Source organism: Lissotriton helveticus, chromosome 3_1, assembly GCF_964261635.1.
Source record: "Lissotriton helveticus chromosome 3_1, aLisHel1.1, whole genome shotgun sequence".
In the NCBI taxonomy this organism is placed as follows: domain Eukaryota; kingdom Metazoa; phylum Chordata; class Amphibia; order Caudata; family Salamandridae; genus Lissotriton; species Lissotriton helveticus.
In genome coordinates, this window is record NC_136061.1 from 655,276,117 (window position 1) to 655,304,097 (window position 27,981).

Below are 27,981 nucleotides of genomic sequence, written 5' to 3' on the forward strand. Positions count from 1 at the left end.
GACCAAAGAACTTGTATAGATTACAGAGCACTGAATAAGATCTCAGTGAAGAACAGGTACCCTTTACCTTTAATTCCTATCCTTCTGGATCAGGTAAAACCTGCTGTCATCCATACTAAATTGGATTTACGTGGGGCATATCACCTAGTTCGGATGCGGGTCGGGGACGAATTGAATGCTGACTTTCAGACCTTTTACGGATTATACAAATATACAGTGATGCCCTTTGGAATGTGCCAGACGCATTTCAGTTTTTTTTTAACCAACGTCTTAAAAGAATATTTGGACTTGTTTGTTATTGTCTACATTGACTATATCCTCATCTACTCAGACAATAAAAAGGATCATGAAACAACTGTCACAACAATTTTGCTGGCTCTCTGAGAACATCACCTGTTTTGTAGAGTTCTTGGGAGTCATGTTGTCTCCTTTAAGAATGAAATGGCAGACCGGAAAGTCAAGGCAGTGGCAGAATGGCCTACATCAACCACGGTAATACTTACCCAAAGAAACCATGAAACGGGGCAACTCCACCCGGTTGCCTACATGGCACGAAAGCTCAATGAAGCTGAGCAAAACTATGTTATTGCTGAAAAAGAATTGTTGTCCATTCGAGATGCTTTTAAAGACTGGCATCATTTGCTCCAGGGAGCCAAGCATACCATCAAGGTCTACTCTGATCATTACAATTTACAATTTAAGAGTTCTGCTCGCCTTCTTACACCTAGGTAGTTGCAGTGGATTGTTTTTTCCCCAGAATTCGATTTTATAGTAACCTTCAAACCAGGAAGTGACAACGGGAAAGCAGATGCACTATCAATGACAACACACACAACTGGACCTCCACAGTCCATCATTGCTCCATCCAAAGCCCTTTGCACAGTGTGCACTGATAAGTTCTTTGATAAGTTAAAAGATCCATTTACCATCTCAGACTGGCAAAAATGGTTCAGTGAGCATCCGAAGAGAACCATAAATCAAGGAGTAGCCATGCATGATTCACGCCTCTTCATACCAACCCCACAGTTACAGCAAACGGTCTTTCACTGGCTTTACAACATTCCCATAGCAGGCCATCCTGGCTTTCCAAAAGAAGATTCTTCTGGTGGCCAACTTTATGAAAATTCATCAAGACTATGATAAAAGACTGCAACACTTGTGCCAGGATCAAAACCGACCATTCCAAACCATAGGGTCTGTTGATGCCTCTTCCCAACCCAAAGAAACCATGGGAACACATTACACTAGATTTAATCACTGGACTTCCACAGGTACCACAATGTTGCGTAATCCTGGTCGTAGTGGACAGCTTAACTAAGCATGCTCTCTTCATAGTATGTAATAAGTTACCAACATCTAGCCAATTAGCTATGTTACTTCTTCATCTACATAGTTTACCAAGGGTGATACTTTCAGATTGCAGTTTTCTTCAAAATTCTGGCAGACATGGTGTAAAACATTGCAGGTTTCTTCCACTTTATCCACCTGTTACCGTCCACAAACAAATGGTCAAACAGATCAATTGAATCAGACTCTTAAGCAATACCTCCGATGTTATGCTGAGGGCACACTCGATGCTTTGGTAATGTTCCTGTGATTGGCTAAAATGGTATACAACAACTCTTGTCACTCATCCATGGGCTGTACTCCATTTTATAGTCTCTATGGGTATCACCCTGACACGCTCCGTATCACTGTCCCTGGTTCAGCTTTACACAATCTCCAACAAACATAGGAGTACATTCAGAATCAGTTGGACAGAGCTAAGAAAACCTATCAAACACAATATGACAAAAAGCATTGTCCTGGTCCCACATACCAACCTAGTGACAAAGTTTGGTTGTCCATACGACACATCATTTTTAAAGATAACCATATGTTTCATCCAAAATTCATAGGACCCTATCGAGTGATGCGACAAGTGAATCCTGTCACCTACAAGCTACAGTTGCTCTGTGCCCTACGGATCCACCTGGTATTTCACACCTTGCTCTGGAAATTGGCTTCCATCCACTCCTGTTCCCGCCCATCTCCAGTGTTGGTCCACGGAGAATGGGAACATGAAGTATGTGCAGTTTTGGATGCCAAATGATACAGGAATGGCCTCTGGTGTTTGATTGCCTGGAAAAGATACCGCCCAGATAAAGTTTCTTGGGTTCGGGAACAGTATGTACGTGGTACGCTCTATGTGCGGTGCTTTCATCTCCTCCATCCTAACAAGCTAGGCCCTAGAATGCGCTTGGGGGCATTACTGTCAGCGCAGCAGCTGCTGCGTTCTTGGGCCTGCCCCAATCACATCACGCACAGTGATGTGGGCCCCCTCATGCACTTGTAAGGGAGTAGTATGCTGTGGGAAAGGGCATCTGTCCCACTCAGTGCATTGGTCGTTCCAATGTCCTGCTTTATTGTAGCCTTTCTGTTACAGGTTGCAATGCTTATTTAGGCTGTTGCTCCTGTGCTCAAGTTGTTTTCATTCTGCAGCTGCTGCATTTCCACACTGCCGGAGGCAGCAGTCTTGGGCGTGGTCCAGGTCTGTATAAGCCGCCCGCCCTAGGGGTGCTGTTCACTAATCTTTTATCTCAGCCGGAGCAGGAGCTCTGGGTTTTCTTCCTTCTAGTTTCCAGTGAAGGCAGACAGCCCTAGGGAATTTCTGGCAGCACATCTGGGGATCTGTCTCTGGTGTGTAGACCAGTCATTGCTCCACATTGTTCTAGTCGTGTTCAGCGCTTGGTGTAGAGTTGGTGAGTAGCAGGTTTATACTCTACCGACTGGCGCAAGATTTCCGCACTGGTGCGTGTCCTCCGTGCAGGCCTGGAAGTTCCGCAGCTTGCCGCAATTCCCTTTTTGGCTACACTCCAGTCACCATAGTCAGAGCAGGCCGTGCTCTGAGAGGTAAGCTCCCTTGTGGGGAACACGTTCATTTGTATACTTCGGTATCTCATTACACCCTTTATTAAGTCTCCGCTGGGCGGTATTCTTGGAGATTATTTTAATGTATTCCTGTTATTTGTAGTGTTTGTGTATCGCACTTCTGCAAGTGGTAATTGCAGAAGATTTGTGTCTCTTATAAATTCTGCAAGTTGTTATTGCAGAATACAAATATGTTTCTGTAAGAGAAGGAATAATAGAAACAATGTGGACGAACCCACTGGTGAAAATTTCAAGTTTAATGACTCAGTATGATGCAACAGAGTACAAACATCCAATGGATTTGTAAGGTGAACCCTCTTCCACCAGCCTAGTTGGTGGCATGCTTCATCATTGGGTTCCCAGCTGGGCTGCCGAATGCAACCCAGCTGTGCCTTAACACCTGAGTTACAGCAGAGCAGGTTTTTTTTGTTTTGTTAGTGAGGTGAGGGGAGGTTAAAAGTGTCTCTGAGGACAGCCCAATGGAAAAAACCTGTATGGTCCTAGGACACATTTAATATCAAAAGCGGGGATATAATGAAGATGAAAATGGGTCTTCAATATCCCCTACGTTTAGGTCGACATGTTTCAGCCTTTTCGATAATCGCACGGCTATCTTCAGGACCAAAACTGACGTGAAAAACACTGAAGTGGCTACAAAAGTGTAGGTAACCACATGAATGAAAAATCAGCACACACGCTAAGGTGTGCTGTGTATGTAGTGGAGTTGCTATACTTAGGGACCCACTTACTGGTTGAAATACCAGCTGAGTAAAAAGGATCAGACGGAACCTGAAAGGAGGAGCCTCCTGTAGTCACACATTTGTCAAGGATGGTCTCCCTCCATTCTAACCTGTTTGAGTCTTGTCAGGATCCCGCCGATATATACTGTCTTAGTGGCAGGACGCCTGGCTGCCAGAATAACATTCCAAACTTCAGGAGTTTGGTCAAAATCTGTCATTTGCTGCCACTCAATCTCCACGCAAGAAGGCATAGAGTTCTGGGCAGTAGTGGTATGGGCAGAAAAACGTACAGGAGTCCTGCGCTCTACTCGAGACGAAAAGCATCTCCAAGCGAGAGCCACCTTGGAAACTCCAGTATGCAACACTGCTGACATTGCACACTCACTGAGGAGGCAAACAGATCTAACCACTACTGAAAGAAAACTTGCACCACCTCTGGATGGAGACACCACATGTGATTCGCTAGGTATGGATGGCTGAGTTAAATCTCCCTGGTGCTCAGAGAACCTAAGTCAAAAGAATGTGCAGTTCCTGAGGGGAGAAGGGGAGTAAACAGGTCTCTTATGAATTGCCCTCACACACCCTGAAGGATGTCATGCTCATCATTGGGCTGTGCTCCTTGTCAGGCTGCCACTGCAATGACCGACGGGCACCCACGAAGGGACTCTTTGCTGGAGATCTTTTAAGAGACAGCCATTTGGTGTGTGAGGGTATGTGGTCAAGGTAGTGAAGCGAGTGTGAGTCATGGATTAAAATAGGTTTAGTACTGCCCTATATGGAACACATTTTTATTCTTGGGGTGTACTAACCTAAAAAAATGCATGAGCCCTGTATGGAATTAACGATCCTACAGGGTCTAGTTAGTGTATAGGGTCGACATGTTTGTTGCCTTCTGCCCCTAATGGGTCAATCAGCAATTCTTCAGGACTGGTGTTTTAAAAGAATGAAGTACTCCTAAACTCAAACACTACCGCAAGGCCAGTGCTGAGTACCGTATTTGTCACAAGTGTTCCAGAATTGAAGACCTGGATAGGTGAGACCTGAAAGAGATACAAACTATTAAAGTTCCAGAACTTAGTCTGGATAGCAATAATATCCACCCGTAGTAAAGTCATTTACATGAAGTGGCTTGTTGTTGCTTGGAGGGGGGTTTTGGTGGATAAACCATTGGTGGGTAAAAAACAATTATAACAATTATGACTCAGTGCACATCATGTCATTCATTAGAAACACACCATCCGGACTGTGGAAACTTTGCAGAGATTACTGTTAGCATGAGCTGAAGCCATTTTGTTTGTAGCATCCATTGTAGTTAAGCCATGTGTTTGCCATGTGCTTCCCTGTCTTCCCTGTTGCCTGCTTCTCTATTACGCCTGAGTCATCATCTATAGTTAGCTCCTGCAGGACTGAGCCTGAGCACTGCGCATGCTCAGAGAGGTCTTAGTTGCTGGGATGCATCTGTTACACACTTTACTGTCAGGCTATTTTAACTAATTTCAGCAATATAGTAACTCCTCCCACTCTGTTGACTAGGCAATTCTGATGTATCCTTGTATGTTACTGACTATTTGTGTGTACACCTGTACTGCCCCTTTTTCAACCTCCATGCTTACTCTGCAGTAAAAGGTGGATATAAGGCCCATGGTTTCTGTACTCCATGTGCTGCCTCATACATTGCCTGAGGGTTCTGTATCAATGTAGTTCCACTCATGAGTCCTAATAAACTATTTTCTTGATATTACAGCTTCCGTGCCAATCTCTACTTTGTCAGTCTAAAGCACCAGTGCGCAAAAGGGCGCACCCCTGTACCAAGTGGACCCCTAAAAAGGCTCACCCACACAAATTGGTGCACAACGCGGGGCTCATCGGCGACTCGGATGCCCAACGGAGTGGTCTTGACGGAGGTTTGGAATCTCGCTAACGATGTACACTGCATGAGGAGGCCCTTGTCTTTGCAGGCCGAAGTGCTTTTCCGATTTTCCCGATTTGAGTCTCCAGGTGGTGCCGGTTTCCGATTGAGATCCCTTCTGGCGTTCGTCTTACAGTGACCATTTGGTTGATTCAGAGCTTGGCAGTTGGAGGCTGGAGACTTTTGTTTGGTAAGACCGCTCAATGCAACACTTTTTGTTTGTATTTGCTTGGCGTTGTTATAATATTATATATACTATAATATTTTTGACATACCTGTTTCAAGCACGCTTCGAAGGAGTGTTGCTTTCTTGGAGGTACCAATATGGATTTAGAACTAAATCAGCCGGCTTCCCCTGAGGGAACACCAAATAGGCATATATACATTAAAATGGTATTTCTTCCATAATGTATTGTGCACTAAGGAATAAATACACTAGGAAGGATCCTGATTTACGATGGCCAATACATGGGTCATTCGATATTCGAAAAATTCAGTATGTGGAACAGTGTGGGTTTAAGCGCAAAAGTAGACAACATATGTTTGACTGTGTACGAATGTGGGAGAAAGAAGCGCATGAGAGAGTGAAGAGAGAACAAGCACTAGCAGAAAAAGTACAGCGCTGAAATATGTATGCGAAAGCGCTAGAGATGAAAAATAAAGAAATGACAGAAATAAAAGAGAAGGAGGATAGGGAGCGCCGTCTACAGGTAAATGGCCAATACCCTGTCCGACGTCCCCTCTATCCTCTACTTAATAAACCACAGGATGATTCAATTTTGTTAGATAGATCTCCACCACCATATACTTTTCCCTCTGCCCTCGAAGATGATTCTGAGGATGACAAATCTTCCCCAGGTCAGACAGGGACAGAGTTAGACCCTAAACGACATACTCCTTCCTTTTTGACCGCTGACCGTGTAGCCACTCTCAGATCTGCTGCTCGTAAGGCAGCTCGTGGTGACATCTCTGCTCCAGACATTATAGCAGATGTTCAACAATGGCCGAAGTCAGAGCAGTTATATTTTACAGAGTTGTTTACTGGAGCAGTAATTGCACATTTTAGGAAACACTCCACAGATTTAGGGCCTGTTGATGTAAAAATTGATCATAAACAATTGAGTGATGGTCTTCTTCTCCCTTCCCAGGTGGCCCATTTAATTAGACGTGTGGCTAAACTATGAACTGATGCGTTCCGTATGCGAGAGGAGAAAAAGGCAGCTGCTGCAGCTGAACAAACAGCTCAGACCCCCGCGCCTCAGGAGGAAGTTCAAGGGACAGATAAGGATACTGTAGTTCATGGGAAACCAATGCGTGAAGCTGTGCCTTTATATGGCCCCCCTAGGGGTGCGGGAACAAGTGACATTAAGGATTCAGCAGATGCAAAGGGATATTTTGTTTATAATTGGGTTTATACTCCTTGGAGTAGAGTGGATGTTATGGATTTTAAAGCCGCTCTGCCTGACGCGTGGAAAAATCTGGCTGCTTTTTATGAAGAAATTGAAGGGGCTATTAGTTCTTCCACTATGACTTTGCCTGATATTGACATGTTTTTTGGGCTTATTTAACCCCCTAATATGTGGAGATTGATTCAGAAAGTAGATGATCAGACAACCTTTGGAGATATTTGGACAGAAATAGAGAGAAAAGATGCAGAAAGGGCACCCACGCAGAAACCACAAGAAGAGATATTATTCGACGTCCCAAAGGCTATCATAATTAAGTTGAAAACTTTTATACCTCCTAAAAAGATAGACTGGACTATGCTAGCATCCTGTAAGCAAAAGGCGGATGAGTCAGTTTCTGATTTCTATACACGGTTTGAGGAGACATTCCATGACTTTACTGGGTAGTCATTGACAGATGACACGGGCAAGCATCTGTTTGATGACAAATTTGTCGCAAATATGTTGCCAGGAATAGCTAGTCGCCTAAAGGCAAGCAAGAGTTCATGGACTACGTCTTCCCCAGTTTCCCTTTTGACTATGTCTCAGTGTTATGAACGTCAGGAATTGGAAGATAAAGGCAAGGAGGAGAAGAAAGCTAAGGATTTAAAATCAAAGGTGATGTTAGCTCAGGTCTATGGTCCATCCTATAGAGGTGGTGGTAGAGGCGGACGTGCGCAGTTTCATCCTGGCGCACCTTCTTTCCCTCGAGCTACGTTATCTTCCGATCAGTGTGCCTATTGAAAGGAGATTGGACTTGTGGTTCTGAGTGCCCACTTTTGCGAGGTCATCAGTATCAGCGTGGTAGAGGACAAATGAGAAGCCGCCCAGGGAAGTCAGGAAATAGGGGAGGTAGGGATAATCGTGCAAGGTTTGAGGCAGTAGAGCATACTCAAAATTCTTCTAATACTTTTAACAGGCGTAATCGATATCAAATGTCTGATTATTCGACCGATGATTTGAAGGATTCTAACTATGCATAGGAATGCCTAGGATGGGGTATGGAACCAGTTGAAGTCCCAGTTAATGCAAACGTTTTGGGCTCTACTGATCGGTTTTTGGTTGACACAGGAGCTACTCTTAGTGCCCTGTCTAAACAATTGGTTCCTAGGGCTCCCCTGTCTGGCTTAACAATAACATCAATAGGATTTGATGGGACACCTCCCTTAGCCCACTGTCACAACCACTTGCATTTCAGGTTGATAAATTCACTGCTGCATGTTCATTCCTGCTTTCCCCTAACCCACCGGATAATATTGTGGGTCTTGATATGCTCAAACATTTTCGTGCTATGATACGTTGTTCACCAGAAGATGTGCGTGTTATTTTAAATGACAACTATCCTATGGCTGAGAGGTCTTATCTCATTAAAGAAGATATTGCTTTGACATCCCTACCTAGTACTTTGTGGGCGACATCCGATACTGATGTGGGGCAAATGGTTATTCCCCCAGTTCATATTCAAGTCAAGGGGGGCGCTTCATTGCCTTGACTGCCTCAATATAAAATATCTCGAAAAGGTAAAGAGGCACTAATATGTATTGTTCAAGATCGGATTACAGTCGGAGTTGTGGAAGGTGTCCCTTACAACATTTGTAATAGTCCTATCCTTCTCATTTTGAAGAAAGACACAGTTACTAAAATATACAGGTTTATCACTGATTTTCAAGAGGTTAATAAGATTGTAGTGCCCCAATATCCAGTAGTCTCTGACATCACAATACTTCTTACTATGGTTCCTCCGACTGCAACTACATTCAGTGTGATCGACTTGAAGAATGCTTTCTTCTCGATACCTATTCATTCTGACAGCCGTTATTTGTTCGGCTTCACTTTGAATAATCGGTCCTTCAGATTATATAGAGCTCCACAGGGTATACAGAGAGTACTAGCATTTACTGCCAAGCATTGAAATTACATGTCACTTTGAGTTTGAGTCACACTGGAGCACTTAACTCACGAGTGAAAGATTTCACGTTAATTATGGCATGGGTTAATTGAAATGCAATACCTTGTAGACCTGAGGACTTAATTTGTCCCTTGCTCTCTTGCCTCCCTTCTCTATAGGTTTGTTTGTTCTGGCAATTAACGAATTTTTGTCCTGATGATGATCCCATAATTTATGTGGGATCGAAACGCCGTCGACAGTTGTGTGTTAACACCGTAATAAGTAATGAATTAACCAATGTGTATACTACATGAGGTCAGCTAGATGACCACTAAACTTGACTAGCGCCTCCCCTTGCAAAAATTGCCTGTATTTATGTATTTTTGTTTTCCTTGGTGTTGTTGTATGTATCGGATACAGGATTGTATCCCACTGTATTAATGTTCGTCTCATTACTTTCTTTATATCTACATTGATTAAATCAGTGTCCGGCTGGACACCTTGCCTATAGTACAGATTGTTGTCTATAATTTGCATTCTTCACCTCTATCTTTATAAATTAAGGACCACTGTTCTTTTATAAAGCATTGAAAAGACAGCTTGATTCTTTCCCTGTGCCAAAAGGGGTGGCTCTCATAAATTATGTCGATGACATCTTGTTGGCTGCAGATACCCCTGAACAGTGTGAAGAAGGAACACTGTCATTGCTCTCCTTTCTTGCATCTCACCATCACTAGGTTTCCCGGAAGAAATTGCAATATTGTAGACAGCAAGTCTAAGGAGGGACGTGCACTCACACCAGACCACATTCAAGCTATTTTAGACACACCTGTGCCCCACACTCAGAAGGATGTTCGTGCACTGATTGGCCTTACTTCTTTCTGTAGGCAGTGGATCCCTAGCTTTTCTCACATTGTTAAACCCTTGTTGGCCCTTTTGACCAAAGATAGTCCAATGCCCCTCCCATGGACTACTGAATGCCAGAGAGCTTTCCAACAGTTGCGTCAAGCTCTATGTTCTGCACCAGTATTAGGTACTCCAGACTACACTAAGGCTTTCATACTCTATGTACACGGGAGGGACGGTTGTGCTCTCTAGGTGTTAACCCAGACACATGGTGATAAGCAGCGTGCTTGTGCATATTTTTCAGCTGTCCTTGATCCAGTCGCTCGTGCGCTGCCTGGGTGATTTCGTTCTGTGGCAGCGGCAACTGTGTCCATACGTCAGAGTGAGGGAATAGTTTTGTCACATATACTGCTCGTGTTAGTGCCCTCTGCAGTTGATGCCCTTTTGAACAAACCAAAATGCAGCATTTAACTAGTGCTCACTTGACAGAATATGAATTAACACTTTTGGCCCCTCATATCACCTTGAAAAGATGTTCGACTCTTAATCCGGCTACTCTATTGCCATTCCCAGCTACTCAGTCCCAGTCACAGGAGTCTCATGACTGTATATTCCTAACTGAGGAACAGACAAAGGGACGTGTTGACCTGCAAGATACGCCCCTTTCAAATGTTGATGGGGAATTGTGGGTTGATGGGTCTTATTTGAAACTACCAGATGTCACGACATCAGCTGCATAATCAATTACAACATTTCAGACGGTGGTTGAGACAGCTCGCATCCCACAGAAGTTAGCTCAGGCAGCTGAGTTGCTAGCATTAACGAGGGCGTGTGAACTTAGCACTGACTTGTCTGTTAATATCTACACTGATAGCCTCTACGCCTTTGGAGTGGCTCACAATTTTGGGCTACTCTGGAAGGAAAGCGGCTTTCTTACATTACATGGGACACAAATAGTGCATGGAGAAGTAGTGCATAATCTCCTTACGGCTTTGACATATCCTAAGAAGATAGCGATTGTTAAGTGCAGTTCACATAAGAAAGTGACTGATAAAATAGGACAGGGCAATGCCTTCGCAGATCACACAGCCTGTGAACCTGCAATGCAGCGAAGCACTACATCTATGTATGTGGTAAAGTCACAGGCTGAACGTTGGCATGATGCCAGGCAAGAAGTGCTGGATTTGCAGCAATCAGCCTCTGCAGATGAACTAGAGAAATGGGCTAAGGAGGGAACATTGGATGATGAGGGCTGTTGGAGAAATAAAGACATGACCACATGGAGATTGCCCACAGCCTATTTACACCCTATGATTCATATGGCACATGGGCCGGCATATGTTGGAGCATCCTCAATAGCGAAGCTACTTATGCAAGTGTGGGATCATCCAGAAATTGCCGGCACAGCTAAAAAGATAGTTCAGACTTGTCTGATTTGTCTCCAGTATAATCCTGGAAAGGGAACACAAACTCCAATAGGAGGGTTTGCCACACCGACTGCACCTTTTGAGGTTCTGTAATTGGATTACATCCAGCTAGAACGCTGTAATAACTTAACGTATGTCCTAGTAGAGGTATGTGCCTTTAGTAAGTGGATGGAGGCATACGCTACAAGAGATAATACAGCTCTTACTACCGCAAAGGTGCTTCTAAAGGAGATCTTCCCTCAATTCAGCATTTGTTGAGTCCTGTGAGGATACTACCATCTACCCATGGTGTGTGTGTGGTGTCTTTTGGGAGTCGCCCAAAAGATGCCACACACTCAAGTTTTGCAATAAAGGTTTATAATATAACCCCCAAGGTGGCCGCCCTCCACTATGGTCTAGTGGTTTTAGCCAGTACGCGATGACGAAACATACTTAACCTCAGTGCTGGAGAAGAGCCACGGGAGCCAGAACAGGGGTAGGATCTCCGCAAGTTGCGCGCCACCCTTATGTGAGTATTGATTAAAATTACACGCACAGTAAGAGTATTACAACGAGATGCCGGTAAGACTTTGCCTGTGCTTAAGCCTAGACGCATGCGGCTGCCCGCCCGTCTTTTCATTTGTGTATTTCAGAATTGAGCAACGGGGTGCTCTTTCAGGTATCCCGTCAGTTTCTGACCTCATTACCAGGGGTGAGTGGTTGTTCTTGAATATGCACCAATGGTATGCGATGTACACAACTACTATATAGCTAACAACACACTACTGGTATAGGTAAAAAACTAAGCGCTAAATCCTACAGCATGTTCAGAGCAAATAACCACAGATACCGTGAGCGCCTTGAAATGGGTCCGTGGTCACGTATCTAATGGCACAAGTTATGTCCTTGTGATAGTTTTACACCATCCAACAAGTTTACATCGTCACATGTGTACACTCGTCTGGATGGTGTGTTCCTAATGAAAACTACCTGCTATTAAATATGACGTGATGTGCACTGAGTCATTGTTATAATTGTTTTTTACCCATAAATGGTTTATCCACCAAAAAAAAACCTCCAAGCAACAACAAGCCACTGCATGTAAATTACTGTACCACTGGTGGATATTATTGCTATCCAGACTAAGTTCTGGAACTTTAATAGTTTGTATCTCTTTCAGGTCTCACCTATCCAGGGCTTCAATCCTGGAACATCGCAAGCAACGCTGGTGACAAATACGATACTCAGCACCGGCCTTGTGGTAGTGTTAGATTCTAGGAGAACTTCACTCCTTTTAGACACTCGTCCTAAGTAATTGCCGATTGCCCGTTAGGGGCAGAAGGCAAGAAACATGTCGACCATATACACTAACTAGACCCTGTAGGATCATTAATTCCAGACAGGGCTTACACATTTTTAGTTAGGTTAGTACACCCCAAGCATAAAATGTGTTCCATATAGGGAAGTACTAAACCTATTTTAATCCACGACTCACACTCATTTCACTACCTTGACCACATACCCTCACACACCAAATGGCTGTCCCTTAAAAGGTCTCCGGCAAAGAGCCCCTTCGTGGGTGCCCGTCGGGCATTGCAGCGCCTGCCCGACGAGGAGCACAGCCCAATGATGAAGCATGACATCCTTCGGGGTGTGTGTGAGCAATCCATAAGAGACCTGTTCACTCCCCTTCTCCCCTCAGGAACTGCATATTCTTTTGACTTACGTACCTATTAGGAGCTTTGTGCAGGACCTCATCAAAAGTTCCTGGTTCCTCCCCCTTGATTAACGCTCAGAGAACCTGCCAGGTGTTGAGCCAACAGGGAAACGCCCTGCTGTTTCTGCCATGTCCAGAGATGCAAAATCTCTTGACAATGAGAGCCCATGACCCAACTCCACCCTGTTTGTTGCAGTATCACATGGCAGTGGTGTTGTCTGTGAACAGTTGAACTAGCCTTCCTTTGATGGAGGGTAGAAAGGTTTTCACTGCAAATTAGATCACCCGGAGCTCCAGCATGTTAACGATGAGTCCTTATTCCTCCAGGGACCAGAGTCTTCTGATCTCCATTTCTCCCAGATGGCCGCCCATCCCAGAAGTGACTCATCTGTCACTACTGTGAGATCTGGTTGGGGAAGAGAGAGTGGTCTGCCCAATCGCTTTTCGTCAGCCACCACTGCAGGTCTCATGCAGTTCCCTCCGCGATCTGGACAAAGTCGGAAAGATTCCCCTGATACTGTGTCCTCTGGAACTTGAGGGGCCACTGCAGAGTCCGCATATGCCATCTGGCGCTAACAGGATGCAGAAGGCCATGAGTCCCAGCAGCCTCAGAGTCATTCTCACTGAAATTCAGGATAGAGGTTGCAACATCGGTATCATAGCCTGAATATCCTGGACTTCCATGCTCAGGATGATAGGCCCAAAACCGCACTGTGTCCAGAACAGCTCTGGGGATAGGGAGCATCCAAGAGGGAGTCAGGTGTGACTTCAGCACGTTGATAGTGAACCCTAGAGTAGTCTGGAGGTCGGAGACGACAGCACGTGGTGAACCCACCTTCAACAGCCGGTCATTGAGATATGTGAAGACTGGCACCCTTGATCTTAACAGATGATCAGCGACCCCCGCTATCTCCTTGGTGAACACCCCAGGGGCACTAGTAAGACCAACAGGGAGTATCGTGAACTCAGAGTGCTTGTGGCCCACAGTGGATTGCAGGTAGCGCCTGTGGGCAGGCAGAACGGGGATGTGAATATATGCATCATGCAAGTCCAATGCTACCATCCAGTCTCCAGGGTCCAGGCAGACAAGACCTGTGACAACGTGAGCATCTTGAATTACTCCTTTTTAGGTCTCACTAGCGAACGCAGCGCATGCGCTTATTCGCCTTGCAAGCCTCTATTGTTGCCGCTTTCTGTGCCGAAGGGAGACAGGAGATGGCACACGCGGACAGGACATGTGCATGCGTACGGACAGGAGATGTGCACTCCGTATGGGTGCACATCTCCTGTCCCCGGAGGCTGGCAGCGCGTGCATCGCGCGCTTTCAGTTGCCCTCCCCCGATGGCTCCACGGAGCCAGCTTGTTTTTATTGCATGGGGGGAGCCAATGGTAAGACTTAAACCTGGTTCCCCAGTCCCAAAGCCGGCAGCTCTGTATCTTATGACGCATCCGCTAATTTGAAAAGCAAACTTGTTTGGTTTTGATGATCTAGTAAATTTTGGATGCTGTTCTCTTTTAAATGTTCATTACAATGCTGTTCTGTCAGGTTTAAATAGAGCGCACGAGGCATTGCAGCCCCTCCCACTCCCACTTGTGCCTGGGGCTCCCGTCTCCGTCTCCTAAGCGTCACAGGGGCCCCCGACGTGACCAAGGAAAAAGTTTGTGTTCTAAGAGTAAATTATATTCTGTAGGTTATAATTTTTTGCAAACATTTGGCTTTCACTTAAAGTTACCAGCAATCGCACTGAAAGTTTGGACTGGCAGCGCATGCCAATCCTGGTAGAGGGATCTCGAGGCCCAACGCAGGAGGGGTGGGGGTGGCAGTCCACTCTCGAACAGCTTAGCTGCTCTTGGAGGGGTGTCAGCAGACCTTCGAATGATGCCTGTTTTTTGCAACCATTTTAGAAAATGTGAATGGAAAAGTAAGACGAGAGCGTATTATTTTGTAACTCTTTTCAAGTCTTTTTCCCTCATTTTTGTAAACAGCCTATAGTACCGTCGTCGTATCAGGTGTTTTACACCTGAATCACAGGGTGCCCATATTTTCAAAGTCTTTTACAGTTTCAGCAAAACGGGCAGTTACAGAGGTCGGCATAATATGATGATATTAAGACATCTGTGGTGGAGACAGTAAATATATACACAATGAAGGTGTTTCTCATACACGCCTTGTGGTTTTTCCACACATTTTGCTGTGTTTATTATCCCTAACAAAGAATTGTAAACTTTTTCCTTTGGGTGACCCAGCACTTTATTTTGCTGTATCTTTGGAAATAATATGTTTGCACAATCTAGTAAACTATGAAATGATCTGCACCGGTAGCTTTTTTTTTTCAGGATCTATTTGCACTATTGTTGCACTTTAACATACCGACCTCAGAGCACTCAAGGGTTGCGGAGAGAGAGACGAGTGCTTATTAAATTTTGAGACACGTCATTGGTCACTAGAATTTTGTGCCAATACAGTGTTTATTACGGGGTCCCTGGGACACAGCCAATAAAGGTCTCTACTTCCTCGATGGACTGCAGCAGCTGCTCAAACATAGCTGTACAAGCGGTATGATGCATTTGATAATCTGATTCATTCATTAAGTACTCTTCCATGGCATATTAGAAGAAGCATTTGCAAAGCAATAGGTCTCGCATGTACACGACTTTAAGCTATTGCCATTGTAAATGACGATGACAATTATTTTAGGTATTTAAAACATAATTAAAAGGCATTGTCATATACAATGCCAATAGCATAAACTAATGTAAATGAGAGACCTATTGCATTGCAAATGCTTGTTTAGTAAGTAGTTGAGGGCCTGGGGGTCTAGGATAGGACGAAGACCTTTGTCCTTTTCTGGCACCAAAAAGTAGTGGGAATAGCAACCACTGCCTACTTCTGGCACCAGAACCCTCTCTAGGGCTCCCTTGGCCAAGAGAGCCATGACTTCCTCCTGGAGCACAAGTAGATTATCCTCCGTCAGCTGGTGGGAGGATAGAGGCATGGAGGGAGATGTGGTCTAGAAAGGGAGTAGTATCCCCTGTTGGATAATCTGGAGAACCCACTTATCCGAAGTGATGTTTTGCCATTGATGGAGGTGATGGCGGGTCCTGCCACCAACTGGACACCCATGATCTGGAAGGGCAAGATTAGGAGGGTATGTAGGCGGAAGCTGCATGGGGGTTGTAGCTTGCTGACCTTTGGCCAACAACCCATGGGGTTGGAACAGGGGTTGTGGAACTTGTGTGGCTCTGTTGCTGGGGTATGGCTGGTGAGATTGAAAGCCCCTTCCGTAGCCCCAAAAGGAGCGAAGGAAGACTGTGGACGAGAGGCAACTGAGAGGCCCAAGGACATTGGCTGTAGCCTGTGAGTCCTTAATGCCTTAACCGCGGCGGCAATTCCGCCGCGGTGCAGGGCATTCCATTGGCGCGTCGGCCAACTGACATGTGCAACACTACCGAGGTAGTGCTCGCGATGCGCCGACCACAATGTAAGGCTGGCGGAAGAAAACATTTTCTTGTCCCAACTGTCCAGCTTCTTGGATACCCTGTTCGGGGGAGTGGCAGGGAAAGCGCTTTGTGAAGTAGAAGCTTGGAACACTAAGCTCTCAGGGGTGGGGGGGTAGTGAGGAAGACTGGGTTGCCCTGGACAAGTTGGTGGCAGCAGGCGATTGTCCTATCCTCAGGAGCCCCTGTGCTGGGCTTGGACCAGGTTACCAGAAGGACGTCCATGAGGGCTTCATTAAAAGGGAGCATGGGTTCAGAAGAAGTAGCTCCTGGCTGTAGCACCTCCGTCAAGATGTTAGCCTTCACCGCCACTAAGTGTAACTGAAGGTCAAGGATGTCAGCTGCCTTACGCACCACCATTTATTTATTTATTTTGAAGCTTATAAAGCGCACGGCTACCCCCAACGGGGGTGTCCCGGCGCTGCAGACTAAGGAGCAACACGGATATCTTGTAGGCTAGAGGTTGGAGAACAGCCAGGTTTTCAAGCTGCACCTGAACAAGGATTCAGTTTTAGTTAGGCGCAGACTTAACGGTAGGTTATTCCAGAGTTTGGCAGTGACCACTGTTGGACTCGGCCCTTTCTGCAGGGTCATCCCTGAACTTTTTGCCTTCCTCCAATATACACTCTGACGTGTTTTTGTTGGTTTAATGACTCTGGGCACTTTACCACTGCTGACCAGTGCTAAAGTGCATATGCTCTCCCTACTGTAAAGTAATGTATACATTGATTGGATTCCATGATTGGCTTATTTGGTTTACTATCAGACCCCAGTAAAGTGCACCAGGAGTGCCAGGGCTTGTAAATACAAATGCTGCTGGTGGGCTTGCAGCACAGGTTGTGCCACCCACAGAAGCGGCCTGGTAAAATATGTCTACGGTCTGCCATTGCAGAACCTGCGTGCAGTCTGGTACTGTCATGCTGACTGGATGGGGCACCCCCTTGCCAGTCCCTAAACCTTCCCTTAACTTCATATTAGTCACCCCTATGGTAGGCCCACGGGCAGGGTGCATTGTAAGCATAAGGTAGGACAAGCCCTGATGTGTATGGCATGTCCTAATAGTGAATTACAGCCAATTTCGTTTTTCACTATTGTAAGGCTACCTGTTCTCATAGGCCAGAATGGGCTGCTTGAATTATTACACACTATAATCCCAGCAGGCTCAGGGAACATGGTAGAAAGTCAAGTTTAGTATGCCTGAACTCAGAATAATAAAATACATCTTTTAGTAAAGTTTATTTTAATATCCTGTTTCTGCAAATTCTACTTTTAGAAAGAGAGTATTTGCTTGCCTAACCATTTCAGCCCGCCTCTGCTAGGATGTGTATCTGCTGTCTGGTTTCTGTGTGTGACAGGGCTGGGGAATTCCAGGAGACAGGCTGGGGCTGACAGGTGGTGAATAGAGAGATTACACCAGGATGGGTGGCGGGAGTGCCCCTTGACTCTGAATAGTGCTGTGCTCTGCCACCTCAATGCTGGCTCCGCCCCCTGGGGAGCGGCTGATGTCTATGCCCTGCACCTTGTGAAGAGAAAGGGGAAGGCTGTCAACAGAGTACTCCTGGACTGTACTTGTCACCACAATGCTGGCTCCACCTCCTGCGGAGCGTCTGATGTCCCTGCCCTGCTCACTGAAAGGAGAAGCCAGAGTCTGCAATACAAAGTGCTCAGGGACTGGACTGAATTAGGCAAAGGCCCCCCTGGCCTGCAAGAACAAAGGATTTTGTGTATAAAAGTAGGAGCCCTGCTCCTAAGAAATCAGATCCTGTTTGCGCCAAGAAGAAACTCTGCACGAAGAGAAGGACCTGGAAAAGCTGCATGGAGGAGTACTGTCTCTGACCTGAGAGACTGGCCTGTGGTGGGTGCCTTGCTGCAAGAAGGAGAGGAAAAGACTAAGAAAGACTTTTAAATCTACTTGTGCATTTCTAAAGACACGGTCTCCAAGGGCTTGGAAACGAGCTTGCCCCCTGAACTGAGCCCCAGGACCATTGGCCTCATATCCTGCCTTCGCTGTCTGCTGCGGACCGTTGGTGTTCCCCCTCGCCGGAGCCGTGATCCCCAGTGCGCCTCGCCCCCTCCTTGGGCCGTGACGCTTGTGCCTGGCCGTCCCCGCCTTATGTGAGCCCCGCACAAGTTCGAGCCGCTCGCCGTACATCCCGCTGGGCCGCCCGCACTCTGTCACCACGCCCTCTTCGCACCGCACTGTGCGCACCTCACCCCTACCGCTGGAATCAGACCCGAGTGCTGCCTGAAGCCCCGGCCGGCCGGTATGTTCGAGACGTACCAAGCCGCCCCGCTCCGCACTCCTGAATCCTGAACTCCTGCACGCTGAGAGCTTCCCGTACGTCCCGTACTGGAAGCCCCGTGCCTGCCTGCACTGGAACACCGCTTCCCCCGCAGATCCAAAGGTACGGCTCGTACGCCGTGGACGCTTCCGCACACCCGATCGCCTGCCCCGCTCCTCGAGCCCCCCCAACTCTACGTCTCGCACGGAGACATTCCAGAACCGGGGCCAGCCTCGGAGAGGAGCCGCCCGCACCGCATCAGTGTGCCTACGTCGCAGACACCACCTACAAGCCGGACTCTACATCTTCAAACAGGTACTTTCGTTCGACGCGCACTACGGTGCGTACACCCGGGCCAGGAGCCCGCAACGCTTTGATAACTGCCTTTTTGAACAGTGAGAGTCGGACAAGTGTGCGCACAGCGCACAAACCCTAAGAACTTCGCATCTGGCACCCAAAGAGCTTATTTAATTATCAAAGAAGTACTGTGGCCTGTTTAAAAACGTTATTATGGTCTTGTCAGAAGTCTGCTTAAAGTATTCATATAAAATACCTATTTTTTATACAAAACGACTGGTGTCCATTTGTGGTGTATTCAGGGGTTGTTGTATGTGATCATTAATGCTTAACTACTAACGCCCTGAAGTTTAGCCTTGTCTGCTCGTGCCACACTGCCTAGAGGGTGAGCAGGGGTTACTTTTAGGAGTAAGTCCCTTGCCCTGACTAGAGGAGAGGGTCCCTGTTTGTCACAAGTGCATGCCTCTGCCAACTAGAGACTCCCAAATCTAACAACCACAGCAAATGCTCTGCCCCCCGTTATGGAATGTTGAAAACGGGGGGGGCGAGGGGGGAGCAGAAGGTGGAGATGATTAGATCTGAGAGCTCGGGAAGAGTGCACAGGCTTAAGACTACATCTGAGGTATGCCGGCCCCATGCCATTCAAAGCTCTGAAGGCCAGGACCAGGGCTTTAAACTGGATGCAAAAGGGCACTGGCAAGTTTCAACAGATGGGGAGTTATTGAGTGACGGTAGGGGATGTTGCATATCAGCCTGGCAGCGGCATTCTGCACAATCTGCAACCGATTGATCAGGTAAGCTGAAGCTCCCACATGGAGGCTGTTGGAATAGTCCAAGTGAGAGGTGATAAGGGCATGGATGACCGTCCTATGTGAGTCCATAGGGAGGAATGGGAGAATTTTGCTAATCATGCGAAGTTTGCCAAAGCATGCGGAAGTGACCTTGTTGATTTGAGCCTTACATGACAGTTTGTTGTCAATTTGGAAACCCAGATTACGTGCAGATTTTACAGGTGACGGGGGCGGATTGAGCTCTGACGCCACCACAGAGGAGGCGGGAGTGGGGCACTTTGATTGAAGAACAGCACCTCGGTTTTGTCAGTATTAAGCTTGAGGGTGTTGAGGGTCATCCAAGATACAATGTTGGAGAGGCAGAGTCTAAAATTAGCCAGGCCGCTGTCAGATTGATCTCTAAATGAAAACACAAGCTGAGTGTCATCAGCATAAGAGATCACTGTGACCGCACAGGCTTCAACTACCTCAGCCAGAGGTGAGAGGTAGACGTTAAAAAAGAGGGGGCTTAATGCAGACCCCTGAGGAACTCTGCAACCGAGAGTTTTTTTTCCCCTTGAAACAAAGGGCCGACAACAGACCTGCAGAGTTCTGCCACTCAGAAACGATCTTATCCAGGCCAGGGGGATATACCGTATCCCAAGACTGTACAGTCTGTCGAGCAGAATGGTATGAGAGACGGTATTGAATGCCGCGGACAGGTCGAGGAGCACCAGGATGTCCCCCTCGCCTCTCCACGCATTCGTGGATGGTCTCAGTTACCTCCAACAGTGCGGTCTCCGTACTGTAACCAGATCTAAATCCGGATTGAGAGTCGTGGAGAAGTTCTCTGGATTCTAATAGTCAGCCAGTTGTTCTTGCACAACTTTTTCTAGAACTTTGGCTGGTTTAGGGAGGAGCGATATACGCCGATAGTTGCTGAATACGGAAGGGTTGGCCTCAGCTTTTTTTTTATGGGGATCAACATGGCCTGCTTCCATGTTGTGGGGAACTGATCTGAGGATAAGGATGAGTTCCAGATTGAAATTAATGGGGTCGCAATGACAGGAGCAAGAGTGCTGAGCACCTGGGCGGGAACCGGGTCTGATGGGGACCCAGATTTGCACAGCCATATTTTCAATAGGGCAGTTTTGCGTAAGATGCTTCCTCCTCCGTAGCCATGGTGGGGAAAAAAAGCATTGGTATCCCCTCTGCTGGCTTCACCCAACTCCTCATACTAGCCCATGTCCTCATAAGGTTGGTCCTCTAAAGGGTCCAGCATCCTCTCCCATTCTTCTCCCAATCCTAGCCTTCCAGAGAAGGCTCAGGAAGTGACCCATGACCTGTTTGACCTGTCAAAGTCGAAATTGGCGTCGGTCGACGCTGTACCAGCTCCCCGTTGTCAGGGATGAGAATTGGGATGGCGGTACTAAAGGCATCAGCACCATGGAAGGCACTATGGCATGACTGGATCCAGTAAGGGACATCGGCGCCTGGGCCAGAGTTGCCCGCTAACCCCTCTGGCCCGAAGGGACGCCGATGGAGTCAGGCCGCACAAAAGTGAGGTGCATGGCCTCATAAAATTATTTAAATTGAGTGGGGGCGCTCCGACTTCTAGAAAAGCAGGGAGATGCAGAGCCGACACAGGTGTAGGTTCTGGAGAACGAGGCCTTGAATGCCAAGGCTCCCCCGTCGCGTCGGCTGATGGAAGGGGGGAAGTTAAAGCACGCTTTGACTTCTTGTGCTACCTGTGCCTCTTACTTCAATATCCAGAAGATCATGAGTGGGACAAAGAGGACTTGGGACTCCTGGAGCGGGCCCATGACCTTCCTCTCGGCCAGAACTGAGACCTCCGAGGAGACCAGTGTGCTCATCTGCCGGGTCTTAAGCAGCTTTAGGGACCGCTCCCTCAAAGCCTTTGGAGCCATGGCCATGCATTTGGAGCACTACTTGGAGTTGTGGTCGTGCTCCAGACACAACAAGCAAATCAAATGTGGGTCCGTCACCGACATGGCACGCACGGTTTGAAACCTGAAGTCTTCTTACATAATCTTACTACACCCCATACGAAAAAGGGGGTCGACAAAAAGTCAAAAGAATTCTGTTAAAATGTGACCAAGGGTAGCTCTCTTCACGGATCAGCGCTTGACTGGCGCGGAAAGAAAAGAACTGGTGTCAGCGCACCGAGGTGGAGCTTATATAGGTGATGCAGACGTCACTCCGGGGAGGATGACCCAGAAGAAATGATAAGGAGCCGACCAGCGCTACCTACTGGCGCACAGGGGTATTGCTCGAAGAGAAATCTTCCAGATCCAGTCTGACACCTGGGAAATTCAAAGATAAGGAATCTACAGCTAGATGTCTCTATCAGATATATCTTTATTTCTCCTCATTACTTCCTCCTTCTATGTGTGGTACATTCCAAATCACAAATGAAAGAGGAACATGCCTCTAATGCTCTAAGGATTGTTTTTGTGCAGGATGGTGTCTATTCCTGCACAAAACAATCCTGCCGGTAAAGCAGACACCCTTGCACCATGGTGCAAGGGTGCCTGCATTGCTGCTAAGCAGCACACAGTGCACCAGTGCAAGAAAGAGCAGAACTGTTCCATGTCTTTGTAAATATGGAGCATTTCGGCCTGCATGCTTCTGCTGCACCATGTTTGGTTGGGGGATTTCCTCTTTCAATGTGTGACGCGGTAGGCATTCCCAGGTTTACTACCTTTAGTAAATCTGGGAATGTGCTAAAATCCTTGTCTGGATGCATGGAAACACCCATGCTCCACTCATGGAACGCCTTCCAGCTTGAAATGTAACGCAACACCGTGCAAGCCACTACGCTGTGTTACATTTCTATACAAAGCTAACAAGGCGGCACAATGCAACAACAACACAAAGGCTTAATATATCTGGGACATGGGAGTTATACAGTGGGTACCAGTTTCTGAAAGCAGCCTCTACTGCTCCAGTTCAACTTACACCCTTTGGTGCCAGCAGCATCTGGGTGTTCTGTGGGACCGTTATGGCGTAAGGTGAAGATAGGAAACAGACAACGAATACAAGTGGCCATTATGGTGCACACACCCAACCGTCAGGGGTCTTCTTGTTTAGATAATGGTGCTAGAATTACAAAACTACAAGGAACTAATTTTTCCAACTTTGAAAAAAGGATATGTGTCCTCGCCCCGATTCAAGGCTGTTATGTAGCTAAACACGTGTCTCTGCCACAGACATGCAAAGCTACCTCACTCCTTTCTGACCTCCTTCCTCCCAGTAAGACACCGACTTCCAAAAGCACCCTGTCTGTTTCCTTTTTCATGCATAAGATGCTTTGCTCACTCCAATTAGTATGTTTCTTTTTATCTTTAGTTGATAAAGCTGGCAGCTTTCCTTTGTAGCAGGATTTAAGATCACACCCCGCAGCGGTAAGTTGGCACAGTGACAGAAGGCGATGATAGAAGAAGCCCAAAACATTCTGCCTTCAACTAAAGAGACTGAAAGCAGCTCTCGCAAACAAGATGTGAACATAGAAATAGAGGAAGGACGGGTCAAGAAAATGCTAGTAACACAGTACAATAAGCATTTGCAATGCAATAGGTCTCGCATTTACGCGAGTTTCAGCTTTTGACATTGCAAATAACAATGCCTTTAATTTTTCTTTTTAAAACATAAATAAAAGGCATTGTCATTTACGATGGCAATAGCTTAAACTTGCATAAATGCGAAACCTACTGCATTGTAAATGTTTGTCTTTGACAGTTACTTTGATAGGGTATTGCAAGGGAAAAAATATTTCCATACTTATCTTCAAAAATTATTCTTGAAATGCCTATTGCTAACGCTTCTGCTGCATACAAGCTGAAACTCCAAAAAGTGGAAGGGAAGTGTTGTTTCCAGATCCCAGGATCCAAAGGTAAATGAACACAGTTTCATTGATCTATTGCTAGCCTACTATTTATTAGTGAATCCGGCTTTGTTGTTTCTCTACTTCTGGGGGAGCTTGTCTCCAATCATGCTGTCCCGGCTTTCCCTAACCTGGAATGTCCTGCTCCACCGTTCACTTCCTGTCCAGTCCCCTGGGCAAGAAGTTATGTCCAGTATCCTCGGATGTATGTCACTACAACGCATGCTTTTACAACGCATGCCATTACGACGCAGGTTTTACAACGCAAGTCGTTACAACGACTTGCGTTGGGGGGCGCTGGATAGTGAATAGTTTAATTTACTATTCCAACTCCAGTCCCCGTGGATAGTAGGGAAGGTGTTGGATAGTAATTAAACTGTTCCCTATCCTAGAGCGCCCTCCAGCGCAATTCGTTGTAATAACTTGTGTTGTAAAATTTGCATCGTAATGGTAGTGCGTTGTAAAAGTTGCGTTGTAAAGGATGTTTCCCGTATCCTCTCTGTGGTCCTGCAGGGTCGTAATGTCCCCACGACACAACAGCAGGAGAATATTAAAGGTTGCACCAGAAGATAACGTTTTTTGTCTTTGAATCCTACAGTGTTTTGCTGCTTACCTTATGAATGTGCAATTGCACTATCTGAAAATATTCTTCGAAACAGTTCACCAGTAGTCTTCTAAACCCACATAGTGTTGGCCAAAGTTACAGAACAAATGTGTTTATAAATGTCCCATCTACAAGTAACTGATCGCCCACCCTTGTCGGGCAATCTTACTTGATACCAACCCACCCACCCTCAGAGTATGCGAACACTTCTCTCCATGACTTCCCTTTAATTTTGCCATGTATTACTGGTTTCACTCATGATCTCAGGTTAACGTCATGCTTGCCTTTTTGGCCTTCTATTGGTTCCAGGTTTACAAGAAAATATATGTGGCTCAAGTTCCGCAGTAGATGAGATTTTATGATCAAACTGGGATGGTGGGATAGTTGGTAAGTTATTGGTTGTGGTGTGTGATTTTGCATGGTCTTCTTCTGGTGACAGATTGGGTCCATCCACGTAGGAGACAGAGAGCTAAACACAATGTGGCCAAATGTGGCTAGCGAGGGGTAACAAGGGCTACTTGTATTTACCTTTTTCCAGCTATAGAGAGTGATGCTGGTTTAAAAGATGTAAACGGGTGAACGCAATTCTTATGACAAGAGACAAGTGGTAGCAATGGAATTCGTGTCGAATTGCCAGCAAGAGAAGTGACAAAAGTCTACGGTTTTCAAAAGCAAGGGTTGGTTAGAAATGCTAATCAGATAACTTGTGGTATCTTTTCCTAAACCTCATGATGCACCATGCCATAATCAGGGTCGGACTGGGGCACAAAATACATGGGTACCAAAAGAAAAGTGACCCCCCATCAGTGAATTGCAAAACTAGAAAAAGTGGCAAATGTTTGCAAATTAGGGACGTTTTGAACTTGCAAAGACACTCTGTATAAGTGTTTTGCAAGGTTTGGACGATTGTGTGCATTTGTGCCTGTTGCAGGTAAGGTTTTTTTAATATGAGTGACATGAACAGTAAAAACCGGCCCAGAGGACCATGAAACAGGCCCCCAAACAGCCAAAACAGTCCGACCTTTGCCATATACACCCGTTTCCCAATCATACCTGCTCTGTAACTTGTTTTGCTCACTATATGCTGATATACACCTTCCACTGATTATCCTTTTTATATATTTCACTTAAGAGGAACTTACTCCATCATTTTTCAATTGATATCTGAATATTAAATAAACAAGTGTTTTCCACTGCTTTTTCCTAGAAATTGTCAAACACGATCGGAAATTAATTCCAAAATATTTTTTACTGCAAATTATATTTTTCTGCACATAATCCCTGACATTAGAATAATCTGTGAAGAGTAGCACCTTTTTTTAATCTGATTATATTTTGGACCAGCCATTTTATCAGTTTTGTTAAATTTAATGAGGGTCCCTATCAACGTGGGAAGAAATCTTGCAGGAATCAGTCTGAGAACACAGCGTTTGGGATTATAATTAGAGCTGGATTGTAGCGTCGCCACTATAATCAGAAGAGCGATCTGCAAATGTCACAATGACTAGGAAATAGAATCACCACAGAGTTAAGGATAAGGACAGTACAGTCATTTTGCATTGCACCCTCGGGAAGTGACAGACAGTAGGTGGAAGGTAGGAGACGTTGACGAGGTCAGGCTTTTTACCATATCTCGGAGTTTTGAAGGTTAGTAGTGCATTAAAAGCGACATGCAGAGGAGCTAATAAGCACAACAGGATCCGCCCACAGCGACTGAACACTTCCTTACAAGCACTGCAGATGGGTACTGGGTGCTCACTAATGCTTTAAGGATTACAAACCACTCTGCCTCCTAAACTCGGCCAGCGCCAGAAATAATACACACAGAGAATAAGCAGTCGAAGAACAAGGCGGAAGAGACGTGAGACGCCATGCGCGTGCACATCTCCTGTCCATACGCGTGCACATCTCCTGTCCCCTTCTCAAGAAAAATCGACGAGAATAGATCTCGCCAAGCAAGCAGCGCATGGGCTGCGTTGCTAGGGGAGACCTAAAAAAGTAATCCACTGTTCACCCATAAAATAAATTCTGCTCGATGAAGAAAAAGCTTATATATGATGTCATCCTTTTTATATATTCCCTTTAGCCCCTGAAAGGAGGAATGACACCAGAGCAGAAGAAGACAGGAATTGGTGTCAGTAAAAATGGATAAATGAAAAAAGCCATCTGTTCTTTGTTGTCAGAAGAGACAAGCCACGTGTCACCTTGCAGGTGCACTGATGTGACAGATGTGCACACCGTGCTGCCAGTCATTGTCCAGTGTAACTGGGTATTTTATAGGTTGAACGTAATTCACAAAACTGATGGCAGTGTTAGTTGGAAAAAGCTTAACTAGAGTTACTTAGAAGATAAATTCAGAGTTTTCACTGATAAATCTAGCACAGATTAAAACATTATTAGTAAGGAACCATGCATAGAGTGTTCTTTTAAAGGATCTATGCCTTTTAAGCGAGGTAGGCTTCCCCGATGTCTGTCTTCATTCTGCACCGAAGGAATGGGGTGGCAGATGGATAGATACAGCTCCTCGACGTTAGCATCGCTGCTCATCGGGCATGGTTTGTGTTAAATGATATCCTTGGTCAGGAAGGAAATAATATTAATACTGCCGCTTGGCCAGGATGCTTGTGAGAAGCCCCCATCACCGAGGCTTAGCCCAACACTGAAGAGGAAGGAACAAGTGAGAGTTCTTTGTATCCACTCATGCTTCACTAGCCCTCACCTGCACTATGAATCCTAGGGCGTATCTTTGTTTATGACGTCTAGTTGGGGGGTAAGGCTCCTTGAAAAGCGCCATCTTTGCTGGTCTCAAAATGAGAGTGCGCGATGGGAACCCAGCCATACCGGACTGTCCTAGAAGATAAAGGCCTAGTGTGATCCAGGCACTTAACACAGAGGAGAAGAGAGGAGAATCAGCAAAAGAACCACTGATGTGATGGTGGCATACCCACTATTTGTGGGAGGAGCCTCCTCTCCACTTCCTACGCAATATCTGCTTTTGCCACTGTGATATTGTTCTTATTCTGATGCATGAGACGGATGCATGCAGCCTTCTATGGAAGGCTCTGCATGCGATCTCCTCATGCATAAACTTGTTTATGTTTAACATTGTTGCACGCTCAATGTCCATTTGCTGTTTGTGGATTTCCAAGCAACGTTCATTTTTGTGCTTGGTTCCGCAGCAGCTGGACGCCGTGGTCGGGGTGCATTCTACCTTTGATTAAACACCACTTTGACCTCATACCGCTTACAGCTCATTATTCTACATCTTGGAGATGACTTGGATTTATTTTATTCAACACCCACCGACCTAAAAAAAATCAGAAATTTCGTTCATACCAACCTTGGATTACGGTTGGCAACCTCTCCGATGGCTGCATTGATCGGATTGACCTTTTTCGTATGGTCATACGGGAATGTCCATTTCCCCAACCTACTTTGCATCTGCTCTACGAAATCCTTGTCAGAGGCGCAGCTCATGTCGGCAGTCAACATGAGATCGCGCACGTCAATTTCCAACTTTACGTTTTCTACGCGTCAGCATTGCCACGCCTCCCTCATTTAAGGGAGTACTTCATTTGCTTTTGGTTTTGGGAACCAGCACACTCATGCATGCGCGATTTCCGAACGCCAACGATTCCACATAAAGGATTCTTCACCACAGCTGCTTCCCTCACGTACCTCTGCTGTTTTGCTTCAATTAATCACAGCAGTATATTATGCCTACACATGTTCATGCAGGAGCCTTAAAGAAACAAAGGGATGGGA

At 46.1% G+C, this 27,981-nt stretch overlaps 1 long non-coding RNA gene across 1 annotated transcript in view; it reads right to left on the bottom strand.

The window, feature by feature from the left end:
- Nucleotides 1-27,666, bottom strand: part of LOC144824696 (uncharacterized) — a 124,920-nt gene extending 97,254 nt beyond the window's left edge. Inside the window, exon 1 of the long non-coding RNA XR_013609065.1 lies at nucleotides 27,557-27,666. This is a non-coding gene — a long non-coding RNA (uncharacterized LOC144824696). The remainder of the gene's footprint in view (nucleotides 1-27,556) is intronic.
- Nucleotides 27,667-27,981: the final 315 nt, after the last annotated feature.